Source organism: Schistocerca serialis, chromosome 5 (genome assembly GCF_023864345.2).
Source record: "Schistocerca serialis cubense isolate TAMUIC-IGC-003099 chromosome 5, iqSchSeri2.2, whole genome shotgun sequence".
NCBI classification, from domain to species: Eukaryota; Metazoa; Arthropoda; class Insecta; order Orthoptera; family Acrididae; genus Schistocerca; species Schistocerca serialis.
The window spans coordinates 717,423,102-717,435,985 of NC_064642.1; the positions used below are offsets into that span (position 1 = coordinate 717,423,102).

Consider the following 12,884-nt stretch of genomic DNA (forward strand, 5'->3'; position numbering starts at 1 on the left):
ATGTTTAATAAGTTCTTTTGTTCATCATCATAATCTTCATCATCATCATCAAACATATAGATGAGTTAGCAATTCCTAACCACCACCTTTTACGCATTACAATAATAGAAATTCTTGTATGGAATAGGAGTTGTCAGGGAGAAACTTTTTCAGATTGTTTTAAAATTTTAATTTGCTGTCTGTCAGACATTTTATACCTACAGCTACATAAATACTCTGAAAACTACCGTATGTTGCACAGCGGAGGGTATCACTGGGTAAGTGATCAAAAATTTTAGTTTCAGGATTATGCGCCCCTTTTGTTCTAAAGACAACATTAATGTAGGGTGGCAAATGTCATTTTTTCTTCTGCTATTGTAATTATGTACATCATTGAACCTTTTGAACTGCAGTGAATTATTTACAATAATTTTCATGAGGGAATAAGTATACTGTGAAACAGTAGTCAGAATCCCGTGCTTCTTAAATAGATGTCTACAAGATGATGCAGGTGTGCATCAAATATTATTCTTACAGTGTGCTTTTGAGAAATGAAAACTTTTTTTCTTAATGATGAGTTACCCACAGTATTATACCATATGACATTATTGAATGAAAATATGCAAAATATCAATTTAATGATTTGCAATGACTTAAAGCGCAAATGTGGCTGAACTAAGTTGTTTTAGGAGTTCCAAAATGTCCATTTTCCAGTTTAAATTCTCATCAATATGGACATCTAAGACTTTTGAAGTTTCCAATCTATTTATTATTTCTTCACCATGTGTTGCACTTATCACTGGCGTTGTACTTCCAGATGTGCAGAAATGAGACTGCTCACAATAACCAGTCAATGATACTTTTAAGGATATTGTTGGCCTTGCCTTATGTTGCTGTATGTACACTTGGATTGTTCACAATTCAAGTGTCATCTGCAAAAAGAATTAATTCTGTATGTTATATATTACGCAGGAGATCATTTACATTTATGAGTAACATTAGTGGACCTAAGACTGAGCATTGAAAACCCCAAACATGATTTCTCCTCTGTCTGGAGAATCTCCCCTGCTAACATTGGTTGAGTTACTAACTACAACTTCCTGCCTTCTTATAGTTACATATGACACTATCCATCGGTTTGGAATACCATCGATCCCATAAAACTTCAGTTTTATCTAGGAGAATATTGTGATTCACGCAGTCAAATGTCTCAGATAAGTTGCAGAAAATACCAACCAGCACTTATTTTGTTATTCAACACTTTTAGAATTTGGCTTTTGAACATGTAAATGGCATTCTCACCAGACAAAATCACCAGAAATGTAAGCTGAGATTTGCTGAGGATATCATTGTGGCTCAGGGGAGATATTATTGTAGAACACATTACATTCTCAAAAATTTTGGGAAATGATGTCAGTAGTGAAACAGGTCAGTAGTTATAGATATCTCTTCTATCACCTTTCTTAAAGTGGGGAGGGAGGGATTAACAACGGCATATTTCACACATTTTCTCTGGAAAAATTCTTTGTGTTTGTGGTGCATTACATATTTCAGATAGTATAGGACTTGTTTCAAAAATATCTCATAGCCTGTGACACAAATCACATTTTTTCAGGAGTGTTGACCCATAAAATAATGCAGGTCAACATCTGTGAAGTTTGGACAAACAGAGGTGATGTCTTGACAGACTGAATCTCTGAGCACTCTATGAGCAACATCTCAGTCAGTAAGAGTGTTCTCCACAAAAGGTGATGACATGGGTGCAGATCCAATACTGGCACACAAGTTCAGATACCTGGAAGTCTGAGCAGAGAAGTGGTGTTCACCTTGAGAAGGAATCCTGTGTGTCAGTTATTCTAAAAATGCAAGATTCCAAATTTTCTTCCAAATAAATTTATTACCTGAGTAAGCTGACACATGTGTACAGGCGCCGACTCCATGTGGCCCAAGGCCCCTAAAAATTCTTTTGGACGGGCGGAGCCCCCCAATAATTTAAGAAAATTATTAGTTATATTTTGCTTTGTAAAATCACAAAATTATGTTAGAATTCTTTATTTTCCTTGTTTGATGACAGTTACCTTTTAAAATACATTCAGCAATGAGTTAAAACAAAGAATTATTACTGTAGTAAGCAGGTTAATTGAAAATGAGTGGTGTGAATCATGACAGTGTTATAGTGCTGCGGGCACACTTAGAATTTGTCCAAGTGCGCGAACCTTTGGGTAAAGTCTGGCGCCAGTGGGCTAGTGCTGCGGCCACGGCGACATCAAAAGTACTGGAACAGAAGCACCTGGAACCTTCCGCCTCGCGTTGCCTTGATGCTTTAAGACATTACAATGCCGTGGCTATATAAAGCCCACCTGGTGTTGAAGTCATTCAGTGTGGATAGTTTTGTTCAGTGCATGCTGCACACATGTTTAGTGTTTCGACTGTAGTGTCTAGCGGACTATTTTATATGACTATATTTTATTTGTTTACTTTAGTCTCTTAGTGTATTGTGAATTAAGTTTGCAATGGATAAATTTGATACCACAAAGGCGCGCTTGGGAGTTGGTGATACTGCAGGTCAACCTTCAACAATTATTGTGTCGTCAACTGCCTCGTCATCTTCAGGGAAGAACTGTTCACAGCTGAAACCTGGACAATCCAGTAAGGGAGGATCATTTCAGAAGACTTGGTTGATCAAATATACATGGCTAGAATATGAAGCATTGACTAAAAAAAAAAAAAAAAAAAGATACAGTATTCTCCAAAAAGAGGAGATGCATTTACTTCCGTAGGGTTTTCTATCTGGAAAAAGGCTTTGGAAAAATTCTGTCTTCATGAAAATACATTTATGCATAAAGATGATGTTCTGAAACTAAATTCTATCACTAACTGAACGAACAGTTAGGTAGTGATATGAAGAAAGGCCATTCAACTCTTGAGACAATTTTTAGAACTGTGCAGTTTCTATGCCGACAAGGACCAGCAATTAGAGGGCATGAAGATGCAAACTCAAATTTTTTTTTTCAGTGTTGCTGATCTGGAAAAAATGTATGAAGGCTTGATTTGTATATTGAATGGAAGGTGTGATAGTTTTGCACACTTTTGGGAATTGTGTTTAAAAGAAAAACCTTCACAATTTGATGATCCTTTGCTTCCTCAGAATCAAAGTATACCAAGAAGTATGAAAACAATGAAGTGAGCTCGGTGCACACTTTCAAAACCCCAAAGGAATACCACAGCACTATTTACATTGAAGTTTGTGAAATGGTGCTATCTTGCATTACTGAGCGGTTTTCTTCAACTGGACTCACACAGGTCATTGCAGTTGAACAAGAGTGCTTGCTTTTAGTAAACAGAAGTGAAACAAATCTGGAAAAATCAACTGAGTTTTTTAAACAATGACCTAGATATTGAGAGACTGTGCTTAAACTTGAATATGTTAGCCGATATCGCTAATAAAAAACAACTGGACTTAAAAACCATGCATGATGTAAAAAAGTACATTACACAAGAGCCTGCAGTTGGATAAATGTTAGGTGAAGTGCATTAAGATTCTCCAAGTAGTTCCAATCATGACAGCAATAGCAGAATGGTCATTTAGTGCCCTTAGATGTCTGAAGTCATATCTCCGATCAACAATGGAACAGAAGCGACTGAGCAACTTGGCTGTTCTTCATGCCCACCGAGATTTTTTGGATGAATTGGATATCCAACCATTCATCAATGACTTCATATTCAGTAATACAGACAGACGGTCTACATTTGCACCTTTATAGAGACAATCTAGCCCCAATAATGACATTTAGAGCAATATTGAAAATCTTTGTAAAGTAGAGAATTAAATACATACATAATGTTAAATTTTCAGTTTCAAGATATTAGTACTAGTTTAGTACTATATTACTATAGTACTGTGTTAGTTATTTTCAAATACTTAAATATCTTTAGAGTGTAAGGCCCAATTAAAACCCGCTATTTACAAACTTTTTGACTGAAAGTATTAGGCACACTGTATTAACTTTATTAATTGTATTAAAGCACGGACTTTAAGATATTGATTTTAGTTGATGAACCCTGAACCTTATTCAAAGTAAGCTTAAATTAGCTATTTCACTTATTAATCAAAGTGCTGTTACTGTGCGACAACAATATTTTATGTTTTATTCTTTTAATGATAGTTTAGGATTTACTTAAATATAATTTCAGGTTTTTCAGAGCTATATATTCACTGCTCTGTAGTAGTCAACATATAAGCATGATTATTACTGTAAATTAAATTAGCTTTGTATGAAAATACTGTGCATGTTTGTGTTTTATTTCTTTTTTCAAAGCCAAAAAATGTGTCAGGCTTGTCAAGTTTTACAGAGTGTCGAGTTATTGAGAGTCCAGTTTTCAGGGTTCTAATGTTGATCATATAATTCTAAAATGCTTAAACTTTAAAACTCACTATTCTTCATCTAAAATTTAGAAAATTTCCTGGGGTGGCGCCCCTGCACATGTGAAAACACACTCTTGTAGATAATCACAGCTATTTATCTTCACATAACAATACACAAATTCACTTAGGATATTTTAGCAAAACAACAGAATTATTTTGCGATGAATTTTCAACAGAACTAAAATTTTAATCAAATAATGACATCTACAGTCACGACTCACAGTGTAAAGAATAATTTGATAAAGACTTCATGATTATCGTAGCAGCATACAATGGGCAAGTACACTTTGGAGGAGGAGTCCTCCTTCAGTATGAAATACTACGTTAATAATTTTGAGCACAAAAAATATTTCACACTGGCCGTATCTCTCATAAACCAAATGGTCTTTTATTGCTATTTTCAAGATTAAATTTCTGGAATGAATAGATTCATTTTTGCTGTATCTTACTATTAGTGTGTGTGAGTGTGAGTGCACAGAGTGTAGTGTCACTGCGAGTGTTTACTTAAATCAACCGCCAGTTGTATCAGTGTGGGCTGGCCACCACAGGCCACCTGTAGGAAGCATGCACATGGCACAATCTCTGCAGCATCATCCACCAGCAAATCATGCCTACAAACACACAGAGCAGTGCTGACTCCCTCAAACTATGTCCTTTCAGTTCTGGACCACTCACATTACATTTAAATATTTTTATGATTCCGGTAACACGTGATGTGCAACCAACATGTCTTGGGAGAGAATACCGTAACATTCAGAATAAAAACCATTACCGTTCATTCATAGAACTAGTGGGACTATTCTTCTCATCACCATGTCTCTCTGGAACTCTCTCTCTTATATCTTCTCATTACAGCCCCTCTATACTGAATATTCCATCTATATAATGCTTTCATATTTCTTAGTGTATGTGTGATGCCATGTCTTTCCATCCCTCCAACTGCATAAATAACAAATTTCATATATTTTTTCCAGTGGATCTGCAAGCTCTTTCAACCATACACAGACTTCTCAGTCATTTCTTTGGAGCAGATGATGCTGTGGTTCAAATACGTCTCTCTTCCTTGGTACGAACTTATAGCTTTCTAGGAAACTATCCAAGGCATCTCGAGGCACTTTGAGCTAGTGCTTACGCCACAAAAAATTTCGCTGCCCTCCTAAGTATATGTACAGATATCCCGTACAACCATGTCACATCTGGATTTTATCATATCTTTTACATTTTTACTACATTTTCCATGTTTTCAGGTTTTTCCCGTATTCTATGTGTAAATGTAGAAGTGTAGATATGCTATTATTGTTTATACAGCGTTACCACCCAACTCTGATACAGAAGCCCAACGCAGCCATGTGTTGTTGTTGTTGTGGTCTTCAGTCCTGAGATTGGTTTGATGCAGCTCTCCATGCTAATCTATTCTGTGCAAGCTTCTTCATCTCCCAGTACCTACTGCAACCTACATCCTTCTGAATCTGCTTAGTGTATTCATCTCTTGGTCTCCCTCTACGATTTTTACCCTCCACGCTGCCCTCCAATGCTAAATTTCTGATCCCTTGATGCCTCAGAACATGTCCTACCAACCAGTCCCTTCTTCTTGTCAAATTGTGCCACAAACTCCTCTTCTCCCTAATTCTATTCAATACCTCCTCATTAGTTATGTGATCTACCCATCTAAGCTTCAGCATTCTTCTGTAGCACCACATTTCGAAAGCTTCTATTCTCTTCTTTCCCAAACTATTTATCACCCACGTTTCACTTCCATACATGGCTACACTCCATACAAATACTTTCAGAAATGACTTCCTGACATTTAAATCTATACTACATGTTAAAAACTTATTCTTCTTCAGAAACGCTTTCCTTGCCATCGCCAGTCTACATTTTATATCCTCTCTACTTCGACCATCATCAGTTATTTTGCTCCCCAAATAGCAAAACTTCTTTACTACTTTAAGTGTTTCATTTCCTAATCTAATTCCCTCAGTATTACCCAACTTAATTCGACTACATTCCATTATCCTTGTTTTGCTTTTGATGATGTTCATCTTATACCCTCCTTTCAAGACACTGTCAACTCCGTTCAACTGCTCTTCCAAGTCCTTTGCTGTCTCTGACAGAATTACAATGTCATCGGTGAACCTCAAAGTTTTTATTTCTTCTCCACGGATTTTAATACCTACTCCGAACTTTTCTTTTGTTTCCTTTACTGCTTGCTGCTTATACAATGACAAATGCAAAAGAAAGCTGACTGACATGTGACCTTCAAAGTCTCCTTTTCCAACCAAGAAAGCTCCATGAAGCTCTAAGTATTAGTTAATTTTTAACAGCCAATTGAAGGTTAATTTTTTAATTCCTCTTGCATTTTTGTGAATGGTTAACTGAACTACAATGTCTCAAAACACTTTTTCAGTCTTTAGGAAAGATTATTTGCAACTAGTTTTTCATCAAGGTCATGCTTCTGTCAGTGATGAATTTCATGAAGGGTGTTATTCCAAAAAACAATGATACTGTGCATGACATGACTGAGTAGCATTAGCATTGGCATACCATGAAACAGAGGCATCCTTAAACATAATGAAGAGTGCAGTATACAGCATGTTCTGAATTTCCCATTACAAACTTCTAGGAATTGTAGAGGAGACTGAGAGGACAATGTTTTGAATTTGAATCCTTGACCAAAAATTATCATTTTCATGCTACAGCCATCTGAGAACATGTTTGGTAGGTAGGTATGGCACAGGTCAGACATAGTGAGAGATGCTTATATCAAATTGGCTGTTGTCATTTGACATCTATCCCACCTCTTTGGCCTGGTTCAAGCCTCATTCATGTGTCTATGAGTGTTAGAGCAATATGGTTGAGTACACATTTGCAGAATACTGATATCATCCTTCTGTATGGTGACTCTCCCGGTAATGGAAGAGCTGCTTGTTGCCTTTGTCAAGATCATTATCCGCAACATGTGACTCCATTGCAGACCCATTTCATCATATTTACACAATGGTTTTGAGAAAGGGGTATCATCACCATCAGCAGCCATGACTGTTATGCTCCAAGGAGATGGTGAACACCCAAAGTGGAAGAGGCCATACTGCATCACATAGAGAAGAACCTGTGAATGAGTACATAAGCAATTTCTTTGGTTGTTAATGAGGGGGACTGTAAAACAAGAGTTGTACAGGGTCATGTCTAAAAATTATTTGTAAAAGATAAAAGTGGTCGCATTACCAACATGTTTTCAAATAGTTATAACATGTAAACAGGATGTTTGCAATGGGAATTTTCAAACATCCTGTGTTCAATTTTTCATGAACAATTAGTTGTGAAAGAAACCTGTTCTCAATGGATTCCTCACAATTTGACCAAAGCTCAAAATCAGGCTCACATCAATTGGTTTTACAAAATGTTCAAAAAATTCAACTTAGAAGATGCAAAATATGTATACAACATTATAACCAGAGATGAAACTTAGACATATTCATAAAACCCAGAAATTAAGTAGCAAACAACTGTTTCGGTGTTCCAAGGTGAATCAAAACCAATGAAAGCAGTTAATTTGTACAGCACTTTGGAGAAAATAATGACTTTTGTCTCCTTTGGTTATAATGGACATAACATGGCAATTTCTTTTGCGAACTGAAGAAAAATTAATTACAAATAACAACAATATTATGAAAATTGCTACTCAGCATACAGAGGAGACACCGAGTCACAGACATGTATAATGGAAAGACTGTTATACCTTTAAGCTTTGGGCAAAAAGGCCTTCCTCTGAAGTAAAACACACACACACACACACACACACACACACACAAGCACAATCACAAGCACAACTCACACTATCATGACAAATGTCTCTGGCCACTGTGTACAGACTGCGGACAGTAACTGTATCTGATGGGAGCAGCAATCTGCATTGGGAAGTGGGGGTAAGGAGGTGGTCTGGGGTATGGACAGGGAGGGACAACAGGGCAGTGGTGGGGGCAAAAGGATAGAGCGGCACGTGAGAGTGTGCAGGGATGTTGTGGGGTTAGGGTAGGGTTGCTAGCTCCTTTTGGCTGGTTTATGGGGGAGAGTGGCGGGAAAGGAGAGCAGGGGGGGGGGGGGGGGGGGAGGGATAGTGGGAGCAGAAAAGTAGAGAAGGGGAAAAAAGATTTGTGGGTGTGTTAGTGGAATAGGGGACTGTATGGAGCTGGAGTGGGAACAGGGAAGGGGTAAGTAAGTGGAGGACAGGGACTAGCAAAGGTTGATCCCAGGTGGGTTATGGGAACATAGGATATATTTTAGGGAGAGTTCCCACCTGTGCAATTCAGAAAAGCTGGTGTTGATACAAAAGATGCAGAGTGTGCAGCCTGTAAAACAGTCACTGAAGTGAAGCATATTGTGCTGGGCAGTGTGCTCAGCAACTGCATGGCCCAGCTACCTCTTGGTCAAAGTTTATCTGTGGTGATTCAAATGGACAAGCAGCTTGATAGTAGTCTTCCTGTTGAGCCTGCCTCTGACTGAACATCTCCTCTATTCCTCTATATAGTGGGTAGCAATCTGTCATTTTCATAATACTATCCTAGACTTCCCATTGTTTAGTTAATTCTGAATGGTGCACAACAATTTTCTTTCTCACAAGTCATCGATGAAATCGGCAAAAACAGCCTAAAAAGCTGCATCATTCTTCACTGGTGCTTTACAAGATGACCCAACTACCACAGCATTGGAATGGCTGGCCCACAGTGAATGTGTTTGTGATTTTAAAAAAGTGCAACAAACAAAATAGATATCTATTTCTTTACTTTAAGTTTTCAATAGTTACAGTAATTTTTAATTTATTTATGGCAATGCATGCAAATTCATTTGAATAAATAAAAACAAATCAAACAATTAATTATTTGATGGAGAAAAACATGGAATGAATGTCTCATTGACTATTTACTTGATTTATCGCCTTACAACTCCTTATTGTTCACTTATGGCGAACCAAAACTGTGTGTAAAATGTAGCAATTTGGAGCCTGTCCACCTGTTATGTTTGCTATCCCCATCAATAATTAAATTTTCCCCTGATTTTTATCATATTTTCAATGTGGTTATTTATGCATATGTACTTGAATGTGTCACAATGTCACACAAAGAGGGTTCCACTTAAATCTATTGTTCACTTGGTTATATTGATCATAATGATTTCAATGATGCAAGTAGAAGTTAATTAGAATATATAGCTAAATGAAGTTAAAACTACAGTCTTCAAAGTACAGTAGTTAGTAAGCTAGTATATAAATTCATGTATATGAACCTACACCATTCGAAAGATAAACATTCTGACTTTTTAGTAACATATTTTTAATTTGGCCAAGAAGTCTTTTATGATGAAGTCCTTGCATAAAATGTTCTCGGTTTACTTGCCATATCAAACTGCATAAAATCTGAAGATTTGAATAACTGCCTCTATCATTGTCATCAGGGGCTAAATCTGATTACTGTGGAACTGGTGAGGCTGCCATTTCTATACCCAGCTTGGTTGGATTATATCATGATGGGAACACATTAATGCCACATGGTGAGATGGGGCCATCTACATGGAAAACTGCGAGAGATCTTCCTCTGTGCTCCTTCTTTATCAAGTGCACTGCTAAGTGCATACCCAGTGTCTCTACTGAAGTTGTTTTCACACAGTCTAATTTCAACTGCTTTCCTGGTCACAGAGACCCAATATTTTGATGCTTCAGTGCTTGAGCAAGCATTCTTGTTTGTTTGGTGTTTATTTAACAGACAGGTGATTTTTCCAAACACCTGTATTTAAGGTGATGCTCAAGCTCAACACACACAATTGACAACAGTCTGTATAGACTGATGGTGATGGAAACAGTCACTGAAAGCTTAGGATTTTATTTAAATTTGATGTGGCAATAAACCGATCACTTTTTCTGCATACTTTTAACTACCTGAAACTAATTAGTAAGTGAGATGACAAACTCAAATTTCAGACATTCACAGCTTTTCAGGTCCAGTACATAGTAAGCATCACACATGTGAAACCATTTACAAAAGTGTTTTTTGAGGAAGAGAGAACTTGTAGAAGGAAGTGTCTGAGTATTATAATCTTTAAAGAAAATTTTAAAACTTGGTCTGAAATTATTCAGTGAAATAAAGTTAGCGAGCACTTGGGTCAAGTCAGTGCCTCTCAAATACACTGTTTTATTTGATTTATTTAGAGAACTGCAACATACAGGGAAATTTTATAGTTCAATACAATCTTTCTTTCTGATACACGATGTCATGGATTATTTTTCCATACTCCAGTGGCTATCAATTGTGTGAGATAGATGGTAAAAACAATTTATTGCTTGAAAATGTTTCTGTTCTGTGATGAATCTGAATAATTACCACAACAAGAAAATTAATTTGTGACATTTTAATCTTTCTTGTCAGTGTGTATGTTCAAGTATGGTTCACTGCCCCTTTTGCAGACAAAGCACTGTATATGGATTTCATTTATGTTACCTGTCTCTTGATCTCCCATCATTAAATTCTATGATCCTAATGGATTAATTTGTGAGTGGGAACATCAGTTGGAAACATCAAAAGGATTCAAGTAGGAATCTATTAAATTCCAGACACCATAAATAATGGGATTCAGCAATATGTTTCAATTAACACAAGACTATTCTGTACGATATGTGAGTTGAGTACTGAGTTCCTTAACACAGATCCTTCATAATGGCATGAAAATGTAGATTTCATCAATGATCTACACCTAGTCAATAAACAGCTGCAAGTATACTCTAAAAACGATGCACCATGGAGGAATGATCTGAATGGGATGGAAATCTATAGGTTTTATGTACATGTACAGACAAATAAATAATGAAATGTCTGCTTGTGTCTGTACATGTGCAGATGAATATGTGTGTGTGTGTGTGTGTGTGTGTGTGTGTGTGTGTGTGTGTGTGTGTGTGTGTGTGTGTGTGTGTGCGCGCGCGCGCGCGCGAGCGCGCGAGTGTGTATACCTGTCCTTTTTTTCCCCCTGAGGTAAGTCTTTCCACTCCCGGAATTGGAATGAGTCCTTACCCTCTCCCTTAAAACCCACATCCTTTCGTCTTTCCCTCTCATTCCCTCCTCGCCATGTGCAGGTGGGCATTATCTTGCTGGAATGTAAGCCCAGGATGGCTCACCATGAAGGGCAACAAAACAGGGTGTAGAATATCTTCAACATACTGTTGTGCAGTAAGGGTGCCACAGATGACAACCAAAGGAGTTCCTGCTATGAAAAAACTTGGCATCCACGGCCATTACTTCTGGATGTCAGGACATATGGTGGGCGATAATCAGGTTGGCATCACATCACTGTTACTGACTTGCTCAATTTGTGAAGCTCTTTCTCTTGAATAAATCAACCAATTTCTCTGAAACTGTAACGATTTGTTTGTCTGTACATCTAAATCACATCTACCAATTTCTGTTCCTTTCAGATAATTCCTCCACGGGGAATCATTTTCTGTCTTAGACTGGAACGGTTTAATAAGCTACTTTATGTAATATTTTAAGGTAAAAACCAAACAAGATCTTTACATAGTTCTTTTTTCTAATTTTTCCAGGTGTATGGAATGTGGGGCACGGCTTTTTTCCTATTTATCCCAAATTACACCTGATACTTTTTTATGTAATGGAGTCAAGCTAGGGGTTAGCACAAAAAAACAAGCTTGAAAATAGGAGCCACTCTACTCTAAAAACATCAAAATAAATGGAGAAAGAATACAGCTGCTCAGGTGTGTCAATGACAGCCCCACATGAAAGAAACTTCTAATGAAATTTATTAGATATGGATTCACTACTTACAAGGGGACTGCCCCTGCTCATCATTGACAATTTCATCCAAAGTTATGGTACACGCAGGGCTTGGCCAGAAATTAAAGTGACAGAAGTGCAGGCTCCAGACGGACAAGCATTCAGAAAAAAATAGTATTTTTGGTGCAGGTGGGGTGAGGCATAAGCTGTTTATGTTAGCATAGTTTCCAGATCCAGGTTGTCGCAATGGAAGGGAGGGTGGTTATCTGAGGGTTGTGGGGTCATTTTTATGTTTGTTATACTGCAAATAAACTGAAACAGTGCTCAACACATTATAACTATTAATATTTTCATGAAAGACATGAGGAGAAAGGCAAAGGGAACTTTAGAATTGGAAAAAAGTTTCCAAGAAAGGGCTGAACATATAGTATTTATGAGAATCCTGCAAATATCTTTCCATCAAGGGGCAATAATTAATGTGTTCAGCACTTCATATTCCATGAGATTCATTTTCAAGCAGCCCTCAATAGCTCCACATGAACAACAGGTTCTCGGAACAGGTAAAATCTGGCCAGTGCCCCTTAAACAATGCTAGCTATGGCCTTGGAACTGATTACCTTGCTAGCTCTCAACTGAGTAACATGACATTTTCAGGAATAATATGAGAAGATGCTGAGAATATTGCAAAAAATATGCAGTCAATG

General features: G+C 37.3%; 1 protein-coding gene across 1 annotated transcript in view; it reads right to left on the minus strand.

Moving 5' to 3' along the window:
- Positions 1-12,884, minus strand: part of LOC126481200 (L-asparaginase-like) — a 391,393-nt gene that overhangs the window by 13,789 nt on the left and 364,720 nt on the right. The window lies entirely within an intron of this gene.